This window comes from Scyliorhinus canicula, chromosome 1 (assembly GCF_902713615.1).
Source record: "Scyliorhinus canicula chromosome 1, sScyCan1.1, whole genome shotgun sequence".
In the NCBI taxonomy this organism is placed as follows: domain Eukaryota; kingdom Metazoa; phylum Chordata; class Chondrichthyes; order Carcharhiniformes; family Scyliorhinidae; genus Scyliorhinus; species Scyliorhinus canicula.
In genome coordinates, this window is record NC_052146.1 from 212,045,572 (window position 1) to 212,066,029 (window position 20,458).

Below are 20,458 nucleotides of genomic sequence, written 5' to 3' on the forward strand. Positions count from 1 at the left end.
TCGACACGTCGATTAAAATCCCCCATGATAACTGCTGTACCATTTCTACATGCATCCGTTGTTTCTTTGTTTATTGCCTGCCCCACAATAATGTTCCTATTTGGTGGCCTACAGACTACTCCTATCAGTGAGTTTTCCGCCTTACTATTCCTGATTGCCACCCAAATGGATTCAACCTAATCCTCCATAGCACCGAATGTCCATTGCCCGGATGTCATCCTTAAATAACAGAGCTAAACCACCTCCCTTACCATCCACTCTGTCCTTCCGAATAGTTTGATACCCTCGGATATTCAACTCCCAGTCGTGAACATCCTTTAACCATGTTTCAGTAATGCCACTAAATCATAGTCATTCACGATGATTTACGCCATCAACTCATTTCCCTTATTCCGAATACTACGAGCATTCAGGTAAAGTACACTTATGTTGGCTTTTATACCTCTGTTTTGAATCTTAACACCTTGACCAGTAACCTCTCCTAAGTTATTTTTCCTCTTAACTTTTCTCCTAATTTTCCTTGTCGTTGAACCCATATCTTCATGACAATTCCTGCTGCGTCGCTTTCCATTTATGTTTTTACTTCCTGTTTTGTTCCTTTTAGTATTACTGGGCCTATTCACTGAGCTCCCCTCAGTCACTGTACCTTGTACTGTCGCCCTTTTTAATTTTTGACTATGGCTTCTCTGCCTTACACTTTCCCCTACTGCCTTTTGTTTCTGTCCCTGTTTTACTACCTTCCGACTTCCTACATTTGTTCCCGTCCCCCTGCTACATTAATTTAAACACTCCCCAACTGCTCTAGCAAATAGCCCCCCTAGGACATCAGTTCCAGTCCTGAATCATCTGAGTTGGTGCACAAATGTAAATGTTATAAAAAGTTTGAATAATTCTTCTCGATTTTATTCATAATGGCCTGCAGAGCAGCTAAAAGTCGTAGAATGCTGAATAATATGCACCATCCGCATTCTGTAAATAGCATTTCTTCTACTGAATTGGTACTCTGAGGCCATAAAGAAACAAAAATAAAACACCCGACAGCAAAGAACATCCCAACAGAGCTAATTAACAACATGATTAACAACATATAAAGTGCAGTTCAGTATTTTACAAAACCAACAGAGATAAGCTGGGATTTTCTGGCTCTGTCATACTGGGACCCACCGCGGGGGATGTGGTGACCCAGTCAAAATGTTAATAACCTGGAACCGGATGAGATAGCACTTCGGCATAACCGAGGTGTCCACCATGGCCCCCATCTGCGGCAACCACAAATTCCCACAAGCCATGCTAGACGCCACCTTTAAGAAGTGGAGACAGGACGGGGGGATGCTCACGATTAGGGACTTCCACACGGGGGACAGACTTACAACCTTGGATGAGCTGACGGAGAGACTGGAGCTACCAACCGACAGGAGCTGCGACATTTACAAATCAAAAACTTCCTCTGCAAGGAGATGACCAGGTACCCTCGGGCCCTGAGAGACACAATGCTGGAAGAACTGCTGGAGGTGGATGGTATGGAGAAAGGGAACTGTGGGGACATTTATGGATGATTGTTAAAAAGGACGAGAACACCAGGGAGGCCCCGCCAACCCCACCCACATGTGCTGGGCATGTCCCAGACTTGTCAGGTTCTGGACAACCTTCTTCGAGGCAACGTCCAATGTTGTGGGGATGAGGGTGGAGCCGTGCCTGAGAGTGGCAGTCTTCGGGGTTTCGGACCAGCCAGAACTTCATGTGGAAAAGAGGGCTGATGCCCTGGCCTTTGCTTCCCTAATCTCACGCCGGAGAATCCTGCTCGGCTGGCGATCAGCATCACCACCCACAGCAGCAGACTGGCTGGCAGACCTGCTGGAATTTCTCCAAATGGAGAAGATCAAGTACACCATCCGAGGGTCGGACAAGGGCTTCCACAAGGCGTGGGGGCGATTCATCAGCCTGTACCAAGACCTGTTCGAGGCCAATGGCGGATAGGAAGGAAAGGGGCCATGGGGGGGGGGGGGGGCAATCAGGGCAGATAGGACCACACAGAGCAGATAGGAAGATGGGGGGAGGGGCAGCAAGGGTGGAACCCAGGGGAGGATCAGAAGCGGACACAGGAAAAGACCGACAACAAAGCCATAGGGGCAACAGGAATAAATGCAAAATGAAAGAGGGCCTACAGCATCTACAATGGGAGAAAGGACCGAAGATGGAACCTGAACAACGAAAGGGGGGGGGGCCGAAGAAAGGGAACATGTAAATTGTACTTCTGAACCATCTAGCTCACCTATTATATAATGTTCAGTTGTACAAATTCACCCTGCAGCCTGGGGTGGGCAGGAAGCTGCCACCCACCGCTGTATATTAGAACTGGGTGTGGGAGGCAGAGGCCGTATGCACTGTGGGACCCACCGCCAGGACCAGTCAGCAGTGCAGGAAGAAGCTGCACAACCTCCTCAGGGTGGCCAGGATGAATTGACAGCACTGTGTCCCTGGCACCAACCCCCAGCCCACACAACCCTAACCCCATATCGCCCCTCCACCCAGAGAGCGAGCGGACACCACCCACTGGCATTCTGTCAGGCGCCGGCCACAATTGCCACCTCACACGTGGTTCTCCGCCCAATCACCTTTCCTGATTCCGGTGTCGGCTGAACGGAGAATCCTGCCCAATACTATCTTTAATTTGCAGACTGGGCCCTCTTATTCTGGATCCCCCTTCCAGAGGGAATGTTTTTATTTTCCATCCAGCCAAATCCCTTTATCAATTTAAAGAACTCAATTAGATCACACTCAACTCTCTAAAGCCAAGGGAGTACAATACGCCTCATAATTATCCCTTCCAAGGTCTTTATATCTTTCCTGAAGAGAGGCCCAAAGAGCCTAAATTGGACGTGATGCTCCAGGTGGGTTTCTGAGCAAGGCCCGTTCACCTCCTCACTTTGGAATTCCAACTTCCTTGAGATAAATATTCCATTAGCCTTCATCTCTTGCTTTTTGTAGCTAAGTACTAGCTTTTAGTGATCTATGTCTGTTGACACTTTAATGTTCCCACACCTCCGTAGCTCCTAATCTGTCATCATTAAGAACATATTCTGTTCCTAACTCGTAGTCTCACATTTTCCAATATTGATCTACATCTGCCAAAGTACTGTACATTCAACTAAGTATATGTATTTTTAATTTCCAGCTTCAATTCACACAACTTACCATACCCCATTACTTAGTGTCCCCAGCACACCTGAACACAAACACTCTAATTATTCAAGTAATTGATACACATGCTGAAAAGCTGAATTCTTCAGCCCCTGATGCCTGCTACCTCCCACCAAAATATGAAACAAGGTTACGGCCAATTCACCGACCTCTTGGGTGGGATTCTCTGATCCTGAGGCTAAGTGCTGACGCCGTTGTAAACGCCGTCGCGTTTTACGATGGCGTCAACAGGCCCCCAGGATCAGCAATGCTGAGCCTTACAGGGGATCAGCACGGCACTCGAGTGACTCACGCAGCTCCAGCTGCCGATACCGGCGTCAAACGGGCATCGCGGGTCTGCGCATGCGTGCTGCGACTGTCGCAAGCTCGCGCATGTGCGCTGCGACCGGTGTGAACTCGCGCAGGTGCGCTACTTGCCTTCTCCGTGCCTGCCCCGACGCAACATTGCGGGGAGTTACAGGGACCGGCGCGGAGTAAAAGAGGCCCCCACCAGGAGAAGCTTGCCCGCCGATCGGTAGGCCCCGATCGTCGGATCCCCCCACCCCCCCACCAGGCCGCCCCCCGCAGTATGCACGCTGAGGTACCGCCGGCTCAGACCACACATGAACGGCTTCCCGAGACTGGGCCTATCTCGGCGGCCGCTCGTCCCATCCCACGCAGAGAATCGCTGGGGTGAGGGGGGGGGGGGGGGGGGGTGCGTAGAGCGGCCCCTGACCGGCGCCGACCTCACCGGCGCCAATGGCGCCGATTCTCCGGTCACCGGAGAATCGGCGGACCGGCATCAGAGCGGAGTCGCGTGAATTGCGTCCTCCCCACCGGCGATTCTCCGACCCGGCCCAGGGTCAGAGAATCCTGCCCCTCATTTTTCTAATAATCTCTTATGTGGAACCCAAACCAATGCCTTTGGGAAATCCACATAAACAACATCCGCGAGCCCTCCCCTGTTCACCCTGACAGTCACTTCCTCAAAACGTTGAACAGAATTACTACAAGTTCAGTCCGACTTTCTTTGATCAGGAGGTACCTGTCCAAGTGCTCAGTCACTTTGGGAGAATTCTCCCACCCATTGGTGGCGGGTGGGAGCACAGATTCTGGCAGGAGCCAAAAAAGCGGAAACCTGCCGGCATAAAATCCCGTTGCAGTTGTCCCCATGGCGGGTAAATGGGGAGTCGGTCTTCCGGCTGGCTGGTGGCTTGCATGCCAATTGCATTAACTTCATTAAAACAGCTGGCCTACAATGTCTTATCAGGCCTTCCAATTATGTGGGTCTAAAACCTGATCGCTAAAAAGTGGCGTTCAGTTTGCCAGAGCCTTAGAGGTGCTGTTAGAGTTTGCCATAGTGCTGCACTGCCTCTGATGCACTGTTCACCCCTCTGACAGGGCAGACTGGGTTCTGCCCTCTATCTCCATGCCGAGCTGGTCTTCATGGGTAGCTCCATGCTCCTGGACCAATGAGTCCTGCTGTGTCACTGACTGGGATCAGTACTGTGCCCGGGTTTAGGAAGGTCAGGGGTCTCCATCCCCTTGGTGCCACACACCAGTGTCCATCTGGACAAGGCTCTGAAGTTCATCCGGAGATGGAGCGTGAGGTGAGGCCAGGTGAGGGGCGGGGGGTGGTGGTCTGATGAAGACAAAGGGGTAAATGTAGAAAGAGGGGCTGTGCAACGAGGGGGGAAAGGGGAGAGGTCATGTTAGCAGGCAGTGGGACTAGGAGGTGGATGAAGATGAACAATGGAAGGCAGAGGGAAGACTGAGGGGAGGGGAGCTGCTCCCTCACAAGGTTGCAAGAAAAACTCACAAACAAGAGGGTCAAAGCGATACCATATAATTTACCGGAAGGGGATGGATGAAGACTCCAAATGCAGTGGGTAGAGGTTCAAGTGGGGCATGAGGGTTGTGCAGGTAATGGACAAATCAAGGGACAGACTTCCTCTTGAGGTTGCCAGCCTTTTTCCTTTGGATTGCTAACATCCTGGTGAAGACAGGTTAGCTGGAGAGGGCGATATGAAGAGAGTGATATGAGTGTGCTGGACTGGTATTTAAAGATGGCACCAGTAACTTCAAACTCACCAGCTGACGGATGAATCAGCGGCCAGGTGATTTGGAGGGGAACTTGCTTGTGCATAATTAATGAGGTTCCTGGTGTAGAATCTGCCGCAGGACCCGCCATTCTGGTTGGTGGGAAGGGCGAGGCTGGACCTGCCCATCATGCACTTGGTCTCAAATATAGAGAAATCCGCCCTTTTTTTCCTGATAGATTCCAATGACATTTCCATGATTGATGATAAACTGGCAGGTCTTTAGGTACTCATTTAACATCTGCAGCTTGCTTATTGCCAATTATGATGTTGCCTTTAATGGGTCTGTGTTACCTTTCACCACTCCCCTCTCCCTTTCGCACAGCATATTTATGAAAGCTCTTGCTGTGCGCGCTGACATCACCCTTGCAAGTTTTTTTGCTACATTCCCTTTTTCCACCTCTTATTACTTTTTTTTCCAGCCCTTTGGAATGTTTTCTACTTCTCCCGATCTGCTGGATTTCCACTCTCGTACAATTATCTACAGTTTCCCTTTCAGTTTGATTCAGTTTCCTACCATACGATTGGTTTGTGACACATGTGGCGCCATTCCTTGCCTTTTAGAGATTTGTCGGAGATCTTGTGCTGCAGTGGGTGGAGTCCCTACCTCTGGACCAGGAGTTTCATGTTTGAGTTCCGCCCCAGGACATTTGCCGAGGGAGATGTGGTTATAACGTGGCCAAATAAGTTTGGTATCAGCTTGTAAATCCTTCCAACACACGTCAATGGCAGATGGCAAAATTGGGAGAGATTCCTGGTCAGCCGTGTGGTGGAAAGAGCGTTGGAGCCTCTCCCATCACTGTCCATTGCTTCAAACTGCAATTTGCATGTTGCCATAGCAACCCGCACTCCCTGAGGGATCTGTAATGCACGGCCACGACTGGTTTTGCAGTGAACTAATTTCTCCTTTGAATAAATCCCACTACTTGTCTGTGAGTTTGCCCATTAACAGTTCAGCCCTACTCATTCCTCCTTTTCAAGGTCTGTCTCACCCAAATTAAAAATGTTGATTTGTGACTCTCCCTCCCAAATCTAACATCAAACTCAACCAGATTATTGAAACAATTTGCAACATGTTCCCTTACCATCAGATTCCTAACTAATTAGCATGGTCGCACAAGTGGCTAGCACTGTGGCTTCACAGCGCCAGGGTCCCAGGTTTGATTCCCCGCTGGGTCACTGTCTGTGCGGAGTCTGCACGTTCTCCCCGTGTCTGCGTGGGTTTCCTCCGGGTGCTCCGGTTTCCTCCCACAGTCCAAAGACGTGCAGGTTAGGTGGATTGGCCATGCTAAATTGCCCCTTAGTGTCCAAAAAGGTTTGGAGGGGTTATTGGGTTGTGGGGATAGGGTGGAAGTGAGGGCTTAAGTGGGTCAGTGCAGACTCGATGAGCCGAATGGCCTCCTTCTGTACTGTATTTTCTATGTTCGATGTAATTCAGGCTCATTACTTCTCCAGAAGAGAAGAGCTGGCCAGGATGAGGAAGGGGGGAGGGGTGTGATGCCGTGAGGATGGGACGCGTGTGGTCATTAATTGTTTTGTGGAGTCGGGACATGCATCTTGAGACGCCACAGAATACTACAATCCAAGTATTTCGGTCTTTGATTGAGAAAATCCCAGAGGTCCTTTTAGAAATGTTGGTTAGCCTGCTCAAGACCTCGAGATGCCCGAGGTCTGATTAAGGCAAATATCATTCGAAGAGTGAGTCTGAAATGAACACAATGGGTGGAATTTACCGACCAACCCACGCTTATTCGGCGGCGGAGACAGGCCACCCGTGGGATCTCTCGCTGACTGCACCTCCCCTCGTTGGGAACTCTGTGTGCCAGCGTGGGACCAGAATATCCAGCCTGTGTGAACAGGTAGAACGCACCGAATTTTGAAATGTGGAAATGGGGCATGTAGCAAAAAAAACAAAATACCAAAATGTAGAATGCAAAGATAGAAATGTTCAGCAGGTCAGGCAGTATCTGTGGAGGGAGAAGCAGGGTTAACGTTTCAAATCAATGATCTTCCAACAGAACTGGAAATAGAGTTGTAACAGTTTGGTAAGCAACCATAGAGATACAGAGGTAGGGGGAAGCAAGGAAATAATCTAATTGGAAGGCCTGTGAGATATTAGAAGGCAGGAGAGATTAAATGACAGAAGTAATAATGGTGTGAGAACACAATAAATACGAGTGGATCATACAGCCCCTTGAGCCTGTTCTCCATACAGTACAATCATAGTTGATCTTCGGCTTCAGTTCCACTTTCCTGTCCGCTCCCCATATCCTTAAATTCCCCGAGAGGACGGAAACCAATGGCAAACGAAGGTGATAATGGGAGAAACAAGAGATTGATCCAGAGGAGGTGCAAATGACAGCTGCCAAATTATTACCAGGAATTGCTGCAGTGGTTCTGATGTGAAATTCAAACACATTATTGAGTGCGGAAGGTTGGAAAGTGCCTAATCTAAAGTGAGCTGCTATCTGCCCTCGAGCTTGCATTGAGCTTCATTGGCGTAGTGTAGGATGGAGAGGCCAGAGTGCGATAGGGAATAGAAATGACAAGTGTGCAAATGCACAGGCTCATGCCTGGGGACTGAGCAGCAGCTGAGATTGAATGTAAAAAATGGAAAAGACACCAATAGGAGATTCTGCCTCTAAGTGCGAAGTCCATCCCACGCACTACTAGCTTTGAGTGATGAGCTTTATTTCCCATTTGGGATGTCACCGAAAATGCTGTACAAGCTATGGGTTCCCAGGCGACCTCTGACGAGCAGTCTCAAAAGTTTAAGAAGGAGCAGGATAAAACATTGCAGGTTCTGGAAATCAAAACAGAAGCACAGGGAACAATCTTCCGGTGTTCCTTTATTTTCAGGAGTCGGGACCATTACTTGTTTCTGACTCCTGATGGATCTGCAGTGGATCTCCAGCTGGATCCTCATTGGTTACATCCCAAGCTGCTCAGGACTATCGGAGCAGAGGGGAAACCACCCTGGAGGAATTGTTTGGGTTGTGTGTGTGCATTGTTTCATACCTGTGGCCTTGTCTCGAGCAACACAGTGGTTAGCACTGCTTCCTCACCGCGCCAAGGACCCGGGTTCGATTCCGACCTTGATTTCGGTTTCGTGGATTGGCCATGCTAAATTGCTTCTTAGTGTCGAAAGGTTAATTGGGGTTTCACGGTTATGGGGATAGGGTGGGGTGTGGGCCTGGATAGAATCCTCTTTCAGAGGGTCGATAGAGATTCGATGGGTTGAATGGCCTCCTTCTGCACTGTGAAATGGAGCCTCTGGCCCTGATGGTCACTTGAGCTGCTGCTAGGAAGCAGGTACCATGGAGCTTATCAGGTATGGGGTTCAGCAGAAAGATGATCTGAGGGCAATGAGATCCTCTCATCCCCACTCATTGATGTTTTAACTGCTCATTACTTGCTGCCTGCCGCTGTCAGGTGGGTACAGCCACTCATTCATGAAGGCTCCGCCTTCTCAACATTGCTGCTCTCCTGAGGAGTGGTGACCCTCAGGTTAAATCACCACCAGTCAGCTCTACCGTTCAAAGTGGAAAGCAGCCTATGGTCATCTGAGGCGATGGTGACTTTTCTTACTCATTACAGCTGCTGGTGTTGACCAGCCTCTTGGCAGGATTGCTGGGAAGTGGCAATGGGTCAGGGTGCTGACCTTGTGCCCTTATCTCCGACCTTACTACTGATCCTGCCTTCAAAGTTGCCTCTGCTGGACTGGCAGGATTTACATAGACATAGAATTTTACAGTGCAGAAGGAGGCCATTCAGCCCATCGAGTCTGCACCGGCTCTTGGAAAGAGCACCCTACCCAAGGTCAACACCTCCACCTTATCCCCATAACCCAGTAACCCCACCCAACACTAAGGGCAATTTTGGACACTAAGGGCAATTTATCATGGCCAATCCACCTAACCTGCACATCTTTGGACTGTGGGAGGAAACCGGAGCACCCGGAGAAAACCCACGCACACATGGGGAGGATGTGCAGACTCCGCACAGACAGTGACCCAAGCCGGAATCGAACCTGGGACCCTGGAGCTGTGAAGCGATTGTGCTATCCACAATGCTACCGGGCTGCCCCTTACCGCGATTCTGCCCAGAAATGAGGCAGCTGATCAGGTAAACATTCTTGAGAGCACAGGCTGCGTTGCTCTTCAACCTTGCATTGAGCTCAACAGCTTGTTAATTAGCAATTTCAAAATGGCGGGCAGGCTTCTGATTTCCTCGCACGCTGGACTACTGGAACTTTGGAGATTTGTGTGAAACGCCGTATTGCCAACTTGACATCATTAAGCCCTATTTTAATATTTGTCTGGGGAGGGCAGCCATCTTGATTTCCAGGAATAAAATACCACCCCCCGCTTAAAACCTCCAAGTCTCCCATCTTTCACCTCAATAAATTATCCAACTGTTTATCGCTTTTCAAGTTTTGAGAAACGATTCACTTTCTCTTCACTGGTACTGACTGGCTTGTGCGTTTACAGGATTTTCCGCTTGCTTTTTAAAGGTGCACATTGTTGTTTGCATGAGGGTGCAACTGTTGAATTTGCATTTTGCAATGGCGTAATTTATTCAGGTGTTGGGGTTGAGATAAGTTCCTGCTTCACTCAGAACTGTCTCAGTTAATGTTCTGCAATTAAAATAACGGAATACATTATGGTAATGTTGGTCAGAATTTATGCACCTGACTCATTGGCATTATAAATATCTTCATCTACACTTGCAAATCAACAGGTAGACTTAAGTGAGAAAGCTGAGGCAGTTGAAGAAATAAATCTACTCAAAGGGCTGGATTCTTCCACCCTGCCTGCCGCAAGACCGCCATGGGTGAGACGCAGACAATGGGAAAGTCCAATAACCTTGGAGGGGGGGGATCCTCTGGGTGCCAAGCAGGCGTGGCCGGAGAATCCAGCCCAAAGTCTATGGATCACCAATGGAATGCTTTTGTGAAAAGAAGAATGATGCCAAATAAATTAATGCGATTTTGCAAAAAAAGAGATTACCTCAAGTTTTGTATAAATAGGGAGGTTAGAAATTAAGTGATAATTTGATAGAATTTTTAAAAAATAAGACAGAGTAGATAGAAACAGATCATTTAAGGCGACTGAGGGAAATAAGAGCACATAACATTAGTAATAGGAACAGAATTAGGCCATTCAGCCCCTCAAACCTGCTTACCTCATAAGAATGTGACCAAGCTTTTACATCAGCTCCACTTTCTGACCCTAACCCCAAATCTCTTGATCCCCTTTACCGCCCAAAAATTGTGAGGCTTGACCTTCCCCTCACAAAGCCATGCTGACTATCTTTAATCAAACTATGCTTCTCTAAATGATCATAAATCCTATCCCTCAGAATCCTTTCCGGTATTTTGCTCACCACAGACGTAAGACTGACTGGTCTGTAATTCCCAGGGATTTCCCTATTCCCTTTCTTGAACAGGGGAACTATATTTGTATCCTTCCAGTGATCCGGTACTACTCCAGTGGAGAGTGAGGATGCAAGGATCATCGCCAATGGTGCAGCAAACTCCTCCCTTGCTTCCCGTAGTAACCTTGGGTATATCCCGTCTGGGCCAGGGGGCATTTCTATCCTGATGCTTTTCAAAATTTCCAGCATTTCCACCTCCTTCATATCAACCTGTTTGAGCCTATTAACCTGGTTCACGCTGTTCTCATGTGCAACAAGGTCCCTCTCTAGTGAATCCTGAAGCACAACATTCATTTAGGGCCTCCCCTACATCCTCAGACTCTAGGCACAAGTTACCTCCTCTATCCCTGATTGGCCCTACTCTCACTCTGATCATCCTCTTATTTCTCACATAAGTTTGGAACGCCTTGGGGTTTCCCCTAATCTGTCCCGCCAGGGCTTTTTCATGTCAAATTGCTGTAAAAAAAAGACTTTGCCTAGCCTTCACTGCAATGCTGATGTCTTCTTTCTCACAGTAGAAGCTGGTCCACGGGTGCTGAGAAACTCAGATCAGAGGTAGATACCTCTTCCAAAACTGACGTGAGACCTGTCCCAAGGCAGAAGGTTTGGAGATCCTGGAGTGTCATAAACCAGACCTGTTGAGGATGGAGATGTAGAAAGGATAATGCAAGTTTGTCTGAGCAATATGGACCCTGCATTTAAAATGGTTGGCAGCACAATATCACAAACCTATGGCTAGGGGGGATTGAAGGTCAGTCAGCCCCGAGCTGCTTCAGGACTCAATGCTCTTGTGGCCCTGTCCTAAAAAGCAAGATTCAGAACCAGTGTTAGAGTCACCCCAGAATACCTAAGATCACAATGGGGTCCGATGCCACCCTCCATACCTATATCTCAGAAGATTTTGACCTTCACAACACACAAGTGTTAGGCATCACCATCTCCAATAAGAATGAATCTAAACATCGCCCCTTGACATTCAATGGCATTACAATCACTCAATCCCCCGCTAGTAACATCCTAGGGAGTTACCATTGACCAGGAACTGAACTGGATGACAAGAGCAGGTCAGAAGCTAGAATGTAGCCCTGCTATTTAAAAATGAGGGGGTGTGGGGGAGGGGGGGGGGGGGGTGGGGTTGAAAACAGAATTACAGACCAGTCAGCCTAACATCAGTAGTAGAAAAAATGTTGGAGTCGATTATAAAGGATGTCATAACAGGGCATTTAGAAAACATCAACGTAATTTGACAAAGTCAACATGGATTTATGAAAGGGAAACCATGTTTGCCAAACCTACTGGAGGTTTTTGGAGGATGCAACTAGTAGAATAGATAAGGGAGAACCAATGGATGTGGTGTATTTGGATTTTCAAAAAGCTTATGATAAAGTCCCACATAAAAGGCTAGTGTGCAAATCCAAAGCACATGGAATTGGGGTAATATATTGACCTGGTTTGAGAATTGGTTAACAGGCAGGAAACAGAGAGTAGGAATAAATAGGTCTTTTACAATGTGGCAGACAGTGACTGGTGGGGACCCACAAGGATCAGTACTTGGGCCCCAGCTATTCACAATATACATCAAACATTCGAATGAGGGAACCAAATGTAGTATTTCCAAATTTACTGATGAGAGATTGGGAAATGTTGACATTGTACACAAGTCATTGAAGGCAAGCATGCAGGTACAGCAAGCAATTAAGGAGGCTAATGGTATGTTGGCCTTCATTGAAAGAGAATTTGAGTACAGGAGCAAGGGTGTCTTATTGTAGCTGTCCAGGGCCTTGGTAAGACCACACATGCAGTTGTGTGTGCAGTTTTGATCTCCTTACTTAAGAAAAGATATGCTTGCCACAGACGGAGTGCAGCAAAGGTTCACCAGACTGATTCCTGGGATGACAGGATTGTTGGATGAAGAGAGATTGGGTCGATTAGGCCTGTATTCACTGGAGGTTAGAAGGATGAGAGGGATCTCATTGAAATGTATTAAATTCTGATCGGACTGTCCGGACTGGATGAAGGGATGATGTTTCCTCTGGCTGGAGGGGATCTAGACGAACAGTCACAGTCTCAGGATATGGGATAGGCCATTTAGGACTGAGAAGAGGAGAAATTTCTTTACCCATAGGGTGGTGAACCTGTGGAATTATCTACCACAGAAGACTGTTGAGGATATGTCACTGAATATATTGCAGAAGGAAATAAATAGATTTCTTGGCCGGGATTCTCCGACCCGGCGCCGTCTTCCCCAGTCTCCGGTGCCGATTCTCGGGCGCTTGTGGGATTTCGTTGACAGCGGCCCCTCCGGCGATTCTCCGGACCCCGATGGGCAGAATGGCCGATGAGTTTGGCTGAGTCCCACCAGCGTGGGTTACTCAGGTCCCACACGGCGGGACCTGGAAGGTGAGTGTGCGGGGGCCATTCTGGAGGGGGGGGGGATCCGACCCTGGAGGGGGCCCACAGTGACCTGGCCGGCGATCAGGTCTACCGATCGGTGGGCGGGCTGGTTCCGTGGGGGCCTACTTTACTCCGCGCCGGGCCCCTGTCGGGCTCCGCCATGGGTGGAAATATGCCAGCCGTTCTGCGCATGCGCAGAATCATGCTGGCTGTTCTGCACATGCGCGAACTCGTGTCGGCCGTTACGCGCTGGCTGGAGCTGCGGGGACCACTCCGGCGCCGACCTAGCCCCCGAGGAAGGGGAGAATTTCTCACTTTTGGGAACCGTTGATGCCGGAGTGGTTGGCGCCGGTTTTCATGCCGCGTGGGGACATAGCCCCATTATTAGAGAATCCCGCCCCTTAACTCTAGTGGCACAATGAGTATGGGGAAAGCATGGGAAAATGACATTGAGGTAGATGATCAACCTTGGTTAATATTGAATGGCTGAGCATGCTCAAAGGGCTGAATGATCTATTTGTGCTCCTATTTCCTATATTTCTAGAAAATAAACTGTTCCCCTCAACAGAAATGTCAATAACCCGGGGTCAGAGATTTAAAGTAAGTAGTAGAAGGATGAGGAGAAACTATTTCCACTGAGAGGATGTTGGAGGTCTGAAACTAACTTCCTGAAAAGGTGGTAGAAACAGATACCCTCATTACTTTTGAAAATCACACGGATAAGCACTTGCAGTACTGTAGCCAACAGGAATATGGAAGTGGAAGGTAGGATTAGCCTGGACAGCACGTTTTCAACCAACATGGACAAGATGGATCGAATGGCCTCCTGCTGTGCACATATTTCCTGTGTTTCCATGTTTGCCTTTGGTGTCGCATGTTTGTTTCTGGCGGGTACAGAAGTGGAGAGCTATCAGACAAATTGAAAATGAGCCATTAACTGAAATGAGCTAGCTGAGGGGAATAAGCAATTCCCTTCTCATATAAATCAAACCACTAACGAGAAATAAATAATGACAACTCCACGCTATGCACAGAGAATAAATGATGCAGTGAGCCACCTGAGAGAGTAAAAGCTACTGGGGGGCCTGATTATAAAGTCACCAAATAGTAAACGTTTTCAAATATGGGCAATGCTAGTTGGCAGAGTAGTGTAACCTAGTAATTTTAGTGTAATCCTGTGAAAAGTGCAGGTTTTTAGAATAATTTATAAATCTGATTTTCGACACAAGGGAAAAAAGAAGGGATCGGTATGTGCTCAACTAGAGTGTAAAATGGAATCAGTTTCTACATTATGCAAGTATAATCTCATTGTTTATTTTCTTTAATGTCTGTACTGAGAAACTAAATCTCCTCTCCGAGTTAGTGATTCAAACAGAAAGATTTGAATTATTAAAGGTATGATTGACCCTCTGTTCTGCTTTATTGCCTCAACTGCACATTGTAGTTGTAGTGAATTCTATGTAAAGCTATGATACCCATGTTTAAAGCTGGAAATATTAATTTTATTGTATGGGACATGTGAGTGATTGGCATGGCGTATTTTGGATGGAACACTACATAAGGGGGTGTGATTTAGATATAAAAGTGTTAATCTCAAGGGAGATCATGGGGCAATTTACGTGCTGCTTCATCAAAAATATCCATTATGACCATTCAACTCCATTCTAAATGCTTTTATGTTCTACATGCCTTTTCCAAACATATGCATTTGTCAAATATGGAAGGAAAATTCCTCAAAGAATTCCATCTACTTCAGGCCATGGAAAGATTGATTTAATAAAGGTATAAATTAGAAGAAATGTAATATGCAAGAACATGAGAAATGAGAACTGGAGTGGGCCATATGGCCAATGGAATCTCCTCGGCTATTGAACAATATCGTAGCTGATTGTTTAACTCCACCTTCCAGCACCATCCCATTACCCTTAATTCCCTGGACGGGATTCTCCGTCCCGCTAGCCCGGTTTTCCGGCAAGATACGCCCCCGCCGAAAGCGTGATTCTCCGTTCTCACAGCCGTCCAATGGGGTTATCCATTGTGGGCCACCCCACGTTGTCAGGAAATGTGCGGGTGTGGGTGCACTGTCAGCGAGGCAGACGGTCCCGCCGATGGAGAATCCCGCTGCCTTAGTATCCAAGACTGAATCAAGCTCAATAGATTTTCAGTGATTGAAAATGATATATTCAATGATTGTGTATCCACCAGGCTCTCTACCGTAGAGAACACTAAAGATTCAGTACTCTGAGAATAAAGACATTTTTCCTCATTCGGACATATGAACAAGTTGGCTGTTTGGCTCCTCGAACCTGCTCTGCTAGTCACCTCAAATCTGCATCCTGCCTACCTCTGATAACCTATTATCCCCATGCTTACCAAAAATCTACTGATCTCTGCCTGAACAATATTCAAAGACTCTGTTTCTACTGTCTTTTCAGGAAGAGATTTACAAAGACTCATGATCCTCTGAGAGAAAAAAATGTCACCTCATCTCCCTTTAAATGAGTGACCCTTATTTTTAAACTGCGACCCCTCGTTCGGGATTCTCCCACAGGAGGAAACATCCTCTCCGCATCCACCCTGTCAATATCCCTCAGGATCTTATATCTTTCAATCAAGTTACCTCTTACTATTCTAAACACCAGTGGATATAAGCCTAGCCTGACCAGCCTTTCCACATATGGCAACCCATGAGTTTCCTCCGGGTGCTCCGGTTTCCTCCCACAATCCAAAAATGTGCAGGTCAGGTGGATTGGCCATACTAAATTGTTCAAAAATGTCAGGTGGCATTACTGGGTTGTGGGGGTAGGGTGGAGGTGTGGGCTTAGGTGGGTTAGTCTTTCCGGTACAGACTCGATGGGCCAAATGGCCACCTTCTGCACTGTAAATTCTATGTCTATGTCTAAACCCACCCATTCCAGGTATCAGTCTTGTGAAACTTTCCTGAATGACTTCCAATATATTTACATCCTTAAAGAAGGTGACCAATAATGCACACAGTACTCCAGATTCGGTCTCATGAGTGCCATGTACAGCTGACAAGAGCACAAAAGGTGATGGGCGCGATACTCCGACCCCCACGCCGGGTGGGAGAATCGCGGGAGTGCCGTGCGAATCACATCACACCGCCCTGGCCCCACACGTGATTTGTCCGACCCCCCCCAAAACGGCGTGTCGCGTTTTACGACAGGCCGCTCGGAGAATCGCCACTCGGCTGTTAGAAACGGCCGAGCGGCGATTCTTCAGCCCGGATGGGCCAAGCGGCCTGCCTAATCCGACCGGTTCACGCTGGCGCCAACCGCACCTGGTTGCTGCTGGCGTGAACATCGCACGACCGCTGCGTGTGGGGCCTGTGGGGGGGGGGGGGGGGGGGAGAGGAAGGATCGAGCACCAGGGGGGTGCTCAGGAGGGGTCTGGCCCACGATTGGTGCCCACCGATCGTCGGGCCGGCGTCTCTGAAAGACGCACTCTTTTCCCTCCGCCGCCCCACAAGATCAATCCTCCATGTCTTGCGCCCCGGCGGAGGGGAGGACGGCAACCGTGGATGCGCGGGTGATGTCATTTAGGCGCCGTCGGCCGCGTCATTTACACGGCGCCTCTTTGACGCGAGCATCAAGGCCCGTAATTGACGCTGCGCCGCTCCTAGCCCCCTGGGGGTGGGAGAATAGGGGGTGAGGAGCGGCCTCCGACGCCGGAGTGAAACACTCCGGTTTTCACTCCGGCGTCGGCACTTTGGCCGTGATTCTCCGCTCCCCACGCCGGGTGGGAGAATCGCGGGAGGGCCGGGCGACTGATGACACGGCGCCCTGGCACCCCCCGCGATTCTCCCACCCCCCCGCTTGGATGAATCGCCGCTCGCCTGTTTTTCACGGCGACCGGCAATTCTCCAGCCTGGATGGGCCGAGCGGCCTGACGTTCCCGAACTGTTCACGTCGGCGGCAACCACACCTGGTCGCTGCCGTCGTGAACATGGGTGCCAAATGCTCGTTTGTGGCTTGTGGGGGGCGGAGAGGGGAGTGAACACCACGGCCGTGCTTGGGAGGGGTTGCTGCTGGCAACCGATCGTCGGGCAGGCGTTTCCAAGGGACGCACTCTTTCCCCTCCGCCGCCCCGCAAGATCAAGCTGCCACGTCTTGCGGGGCAGCGGAGGGGAAGACGACAACCATGCATGCGTGGGTTGGAGCCATCAGCCGTCATGACGTTAGCCGCGCATGCGCGGGTTGGAGCCGGCCAACCTGCGCATGTGCGGCTGACGTCACTTAGGCGCCGCCGTCGCGTCGTTCTTGGCGTGCCGCCTTGGCGCTTGCGGCGGCCGAGATTTACGGAGCGCCGCTCCTATCCCCCTGGGGGGTCTGTGAATAGGGTGCGAGGAGCAGCCTCCGGGGCCATCGTGAAACTCGGCCGAGTTCACAACGGCCTTCCCGATGCCGCGCGGGAGCGTAGAATTCTGCCCTTTTTCTCCCTTTGGGAGAATTGCGCCCGATGTGTGAGAAGGGAGGTGGTCAATGCAGGACTGAGTGTGTTGCACCTAAATGTGCGCAGTATACATATGTCACTCATTTAAACGAGATGAGGTGACATTTTTTTCTCTCAGAGGATCATGAGTCTTTGTGACCGGCCAATTTCAATGTGCGCAGCAGGCTCATTTACCCATTGAAATTGGCCGGTATGATGTTGTGGGCATCACAGAGGCGTGGCTGCGAGGGGATCAGGGCTAGGATCTAAATATCCAAGGATATGTGTCCTATTGAAAGGACAGGCAGATGGGCAAAGGGGGTGGGGTTGCTTTGTTCATAAGGAATGAAGTTAAATCGATAGCAAGGAGCGATATAGGATCAGAAGGCATAGAAACTCTATGGGTAGAGTTGAAGAATCGATGGGAGTTTTATACAGGCCCCCTAGCAGTAGTCAGAATGTGGGGCAGAAAATAAATCAGGAGATAGAAAAGGCAATAATACAATAATCATGGGGGATTTCAATATGCAGGTGGACTGGGAAAGTCAGGTTGATAGTGGATCCCAAGAAAAGGAACTTGTGAGATGTCAAATGTGGATTTTTGGAGCAGCTTGTGACAGAGCCTACTAGGGAACAGGCAATTCTGGATTTGATGATGTGAAATGAGTCAGACTCGATTAGGGAACTAAAGGTGAAGGAACCCTAAGGGAGTAGTGACCACCATATAGCAAGGGCAGCATGGTAGCATGGTGGTTAGCATAAATGCTTCACAGCTCCAGGGTCCCAGGTTCGATTCCCGGCTGGGTCGCTGTCTGTGCGGAGTCTGGCCTGGGTCCAGTTTCACGTGCACCACTTTAGACATTACCCTCAACACATCCTTCCAGTAATCCTCCAGCTTTGGACAGGACCAATATATATGAAGGTGGTTTGCAGGCCCCCCCGTGCAATATTCAGACACATCTTCTACCCCCTCAAAGAGCCGGCTCATCCTCCCCTTGTAAGGTGTACTCTATATACCACCTTCAGCTGTATCAGCCCAACCCCACACACGGGGTGGAGGCGTTCACCGTCTGGAGCACCTCACACCAGAACCCCTCCTGCATACCCTCTCCCACCTCTTCCTCCCACTTTGCCTTGATCCCTTCCAGCGGCGCCTTCTCCTCTCATAAAATAGCCCTGTAAACCGTCGATATTACCCCCTTCTCCAGTCTCCTTGTTGTCAGCACCTCCTCCAGCAATGTGGAAGCCAGCTCTACTGGGAAGCTCTGTATCTCCTTTCTGGCAAAGTCTCGAACCTGCAGCCATTGGCATGTTGAGAGGAATTTTCCCCAGCAGCCATTGGCATGTTGAGAGGAATTTGCAGGTTAGGCCACATTATGAATGCACCTTCCTTGATGTGGGGCTCGAATGTCTGGCCCAAAGGCAGGGATGCTACCCACTGCGCCATGTGACCTTCTTTAGACCTATCCCTTATCCTAATTTGCCAATTCACTTCAGCCAGCTATGATTTCATGCCCTCATAACGTCTTATTCAAATTGTTAGGATCCCGGATGAGAACCCAACTATATTCAATTTGTAAAACTCTGAAGAAATGTTACTGCACTACAGGAGTGATAACATTGACCCATAGGTCTCTTTTATGTTAAAACAAACTTTAATTTGAACACAAAATTAACCACATTAGTAACAGAGAAATTGTTTTACAGTTAATAGTTACAACAGTTCTTAAGTAAAAGAGAAATCCATAACTTACTTCCTAAACCTGCCACTATATTCCAATTAAGCAAACCAATATATTTTAAATACCACTCATGAATAAAGTTAACAACCAGGTTTCTACTTGCTTTTCTTTGTGCAGAATGAAATGAAATGAAAATCGCTTATTGTCACGAGTAGGCTTCAATGAAGTTACTGTGAAAAGCCCCTAGTCGCCACATTCTGGCGCCTGTTCGGGGAGGCTAGTACGGGAATTGAACCATGCTGCTGGCCTGCCTTGGTCTGCTTTAAAAGCCAGCAATTTAGCCCAGTGAGCTAAACCAGCCCCTTGGAGAGAAAACCTTTCAGGACCAAATTGAAACACCTCTGTTCAGAAGAGAGTTCTAGAACCAACTGACCTTTCAGACAGACCTGGCTCCTCTCATTAACTACATCATCTGTACTCAAAGCAAAAGGCATTCTTCTGTCCCTTGACTGGTTTAGCCAGGACTAAACACAATAACGTTCAATCCCCTTAATCCAAACAACATTCCATTAGCCCAAGCTTTTTATGGTGCTTTAATTGCACCCCAGGCTCGAAAACCTAGTTGCCTTTTAAACTAGGATTTTGTTAAAACACCACAGCAGTAGTCATACACACACTAACCCAGGCTTTTATGAAAAAAAATCACTTATTGTCATGAATAAGCTTCAATGAAGTTACTGTGAAAAGCCCCTAGTCGCCACATGCCGGCGCCTGTTCGGGGAGGCTGGTACGGGAATTGAACCGTGCTGCTGGCCTGCCTTGGTCTGCTTTAAAAGCCAGCGATTTAGCCCAGTGTGCTAAACCAGCCCATAAACCAGCTTTTAGCTCTTATTGCACCAAATGCCTATAACACAATGTATTTGTAATTCCTGCATTCATCACAAATTCAATGAGACCACCTCTCATTCTTTTAAACTCCAGGTAATATAGGCCAAATCTTCTCAATCTCTCTGTGGGACAAAATGAACTCAAGAAAGTACAACTTTATCAATCACCTGACTGTTGGTAAACTAAGATATGCTGTAACATAGTAAGTTATTTGGAGATACTTCATCCACAGATTATACTTGATTGAAACATATGTGATCCTGCGGGGTATTGACAGGATGGGTGTGTAAAGGATGTTTCCTCTTGTGGGAGAATCTAGAACTCAGG

The 20,458-nt window shown here is 48.5% G+C and overlaps 1 protein-coding gene across 1 annotated transcript in view; it reads left to right on the forward strand.

The window, feature by feature from the left end:
• The window catches only part of pcsk2 (proprotein convertase subtilisin/kexin type 2), a 101,062-nt gene that overhangs the window by 13,163 nt on the left and 67,441 nt on the right, over positions 1–20,458 (forward strand). The window lies entirely within an intron of this gene.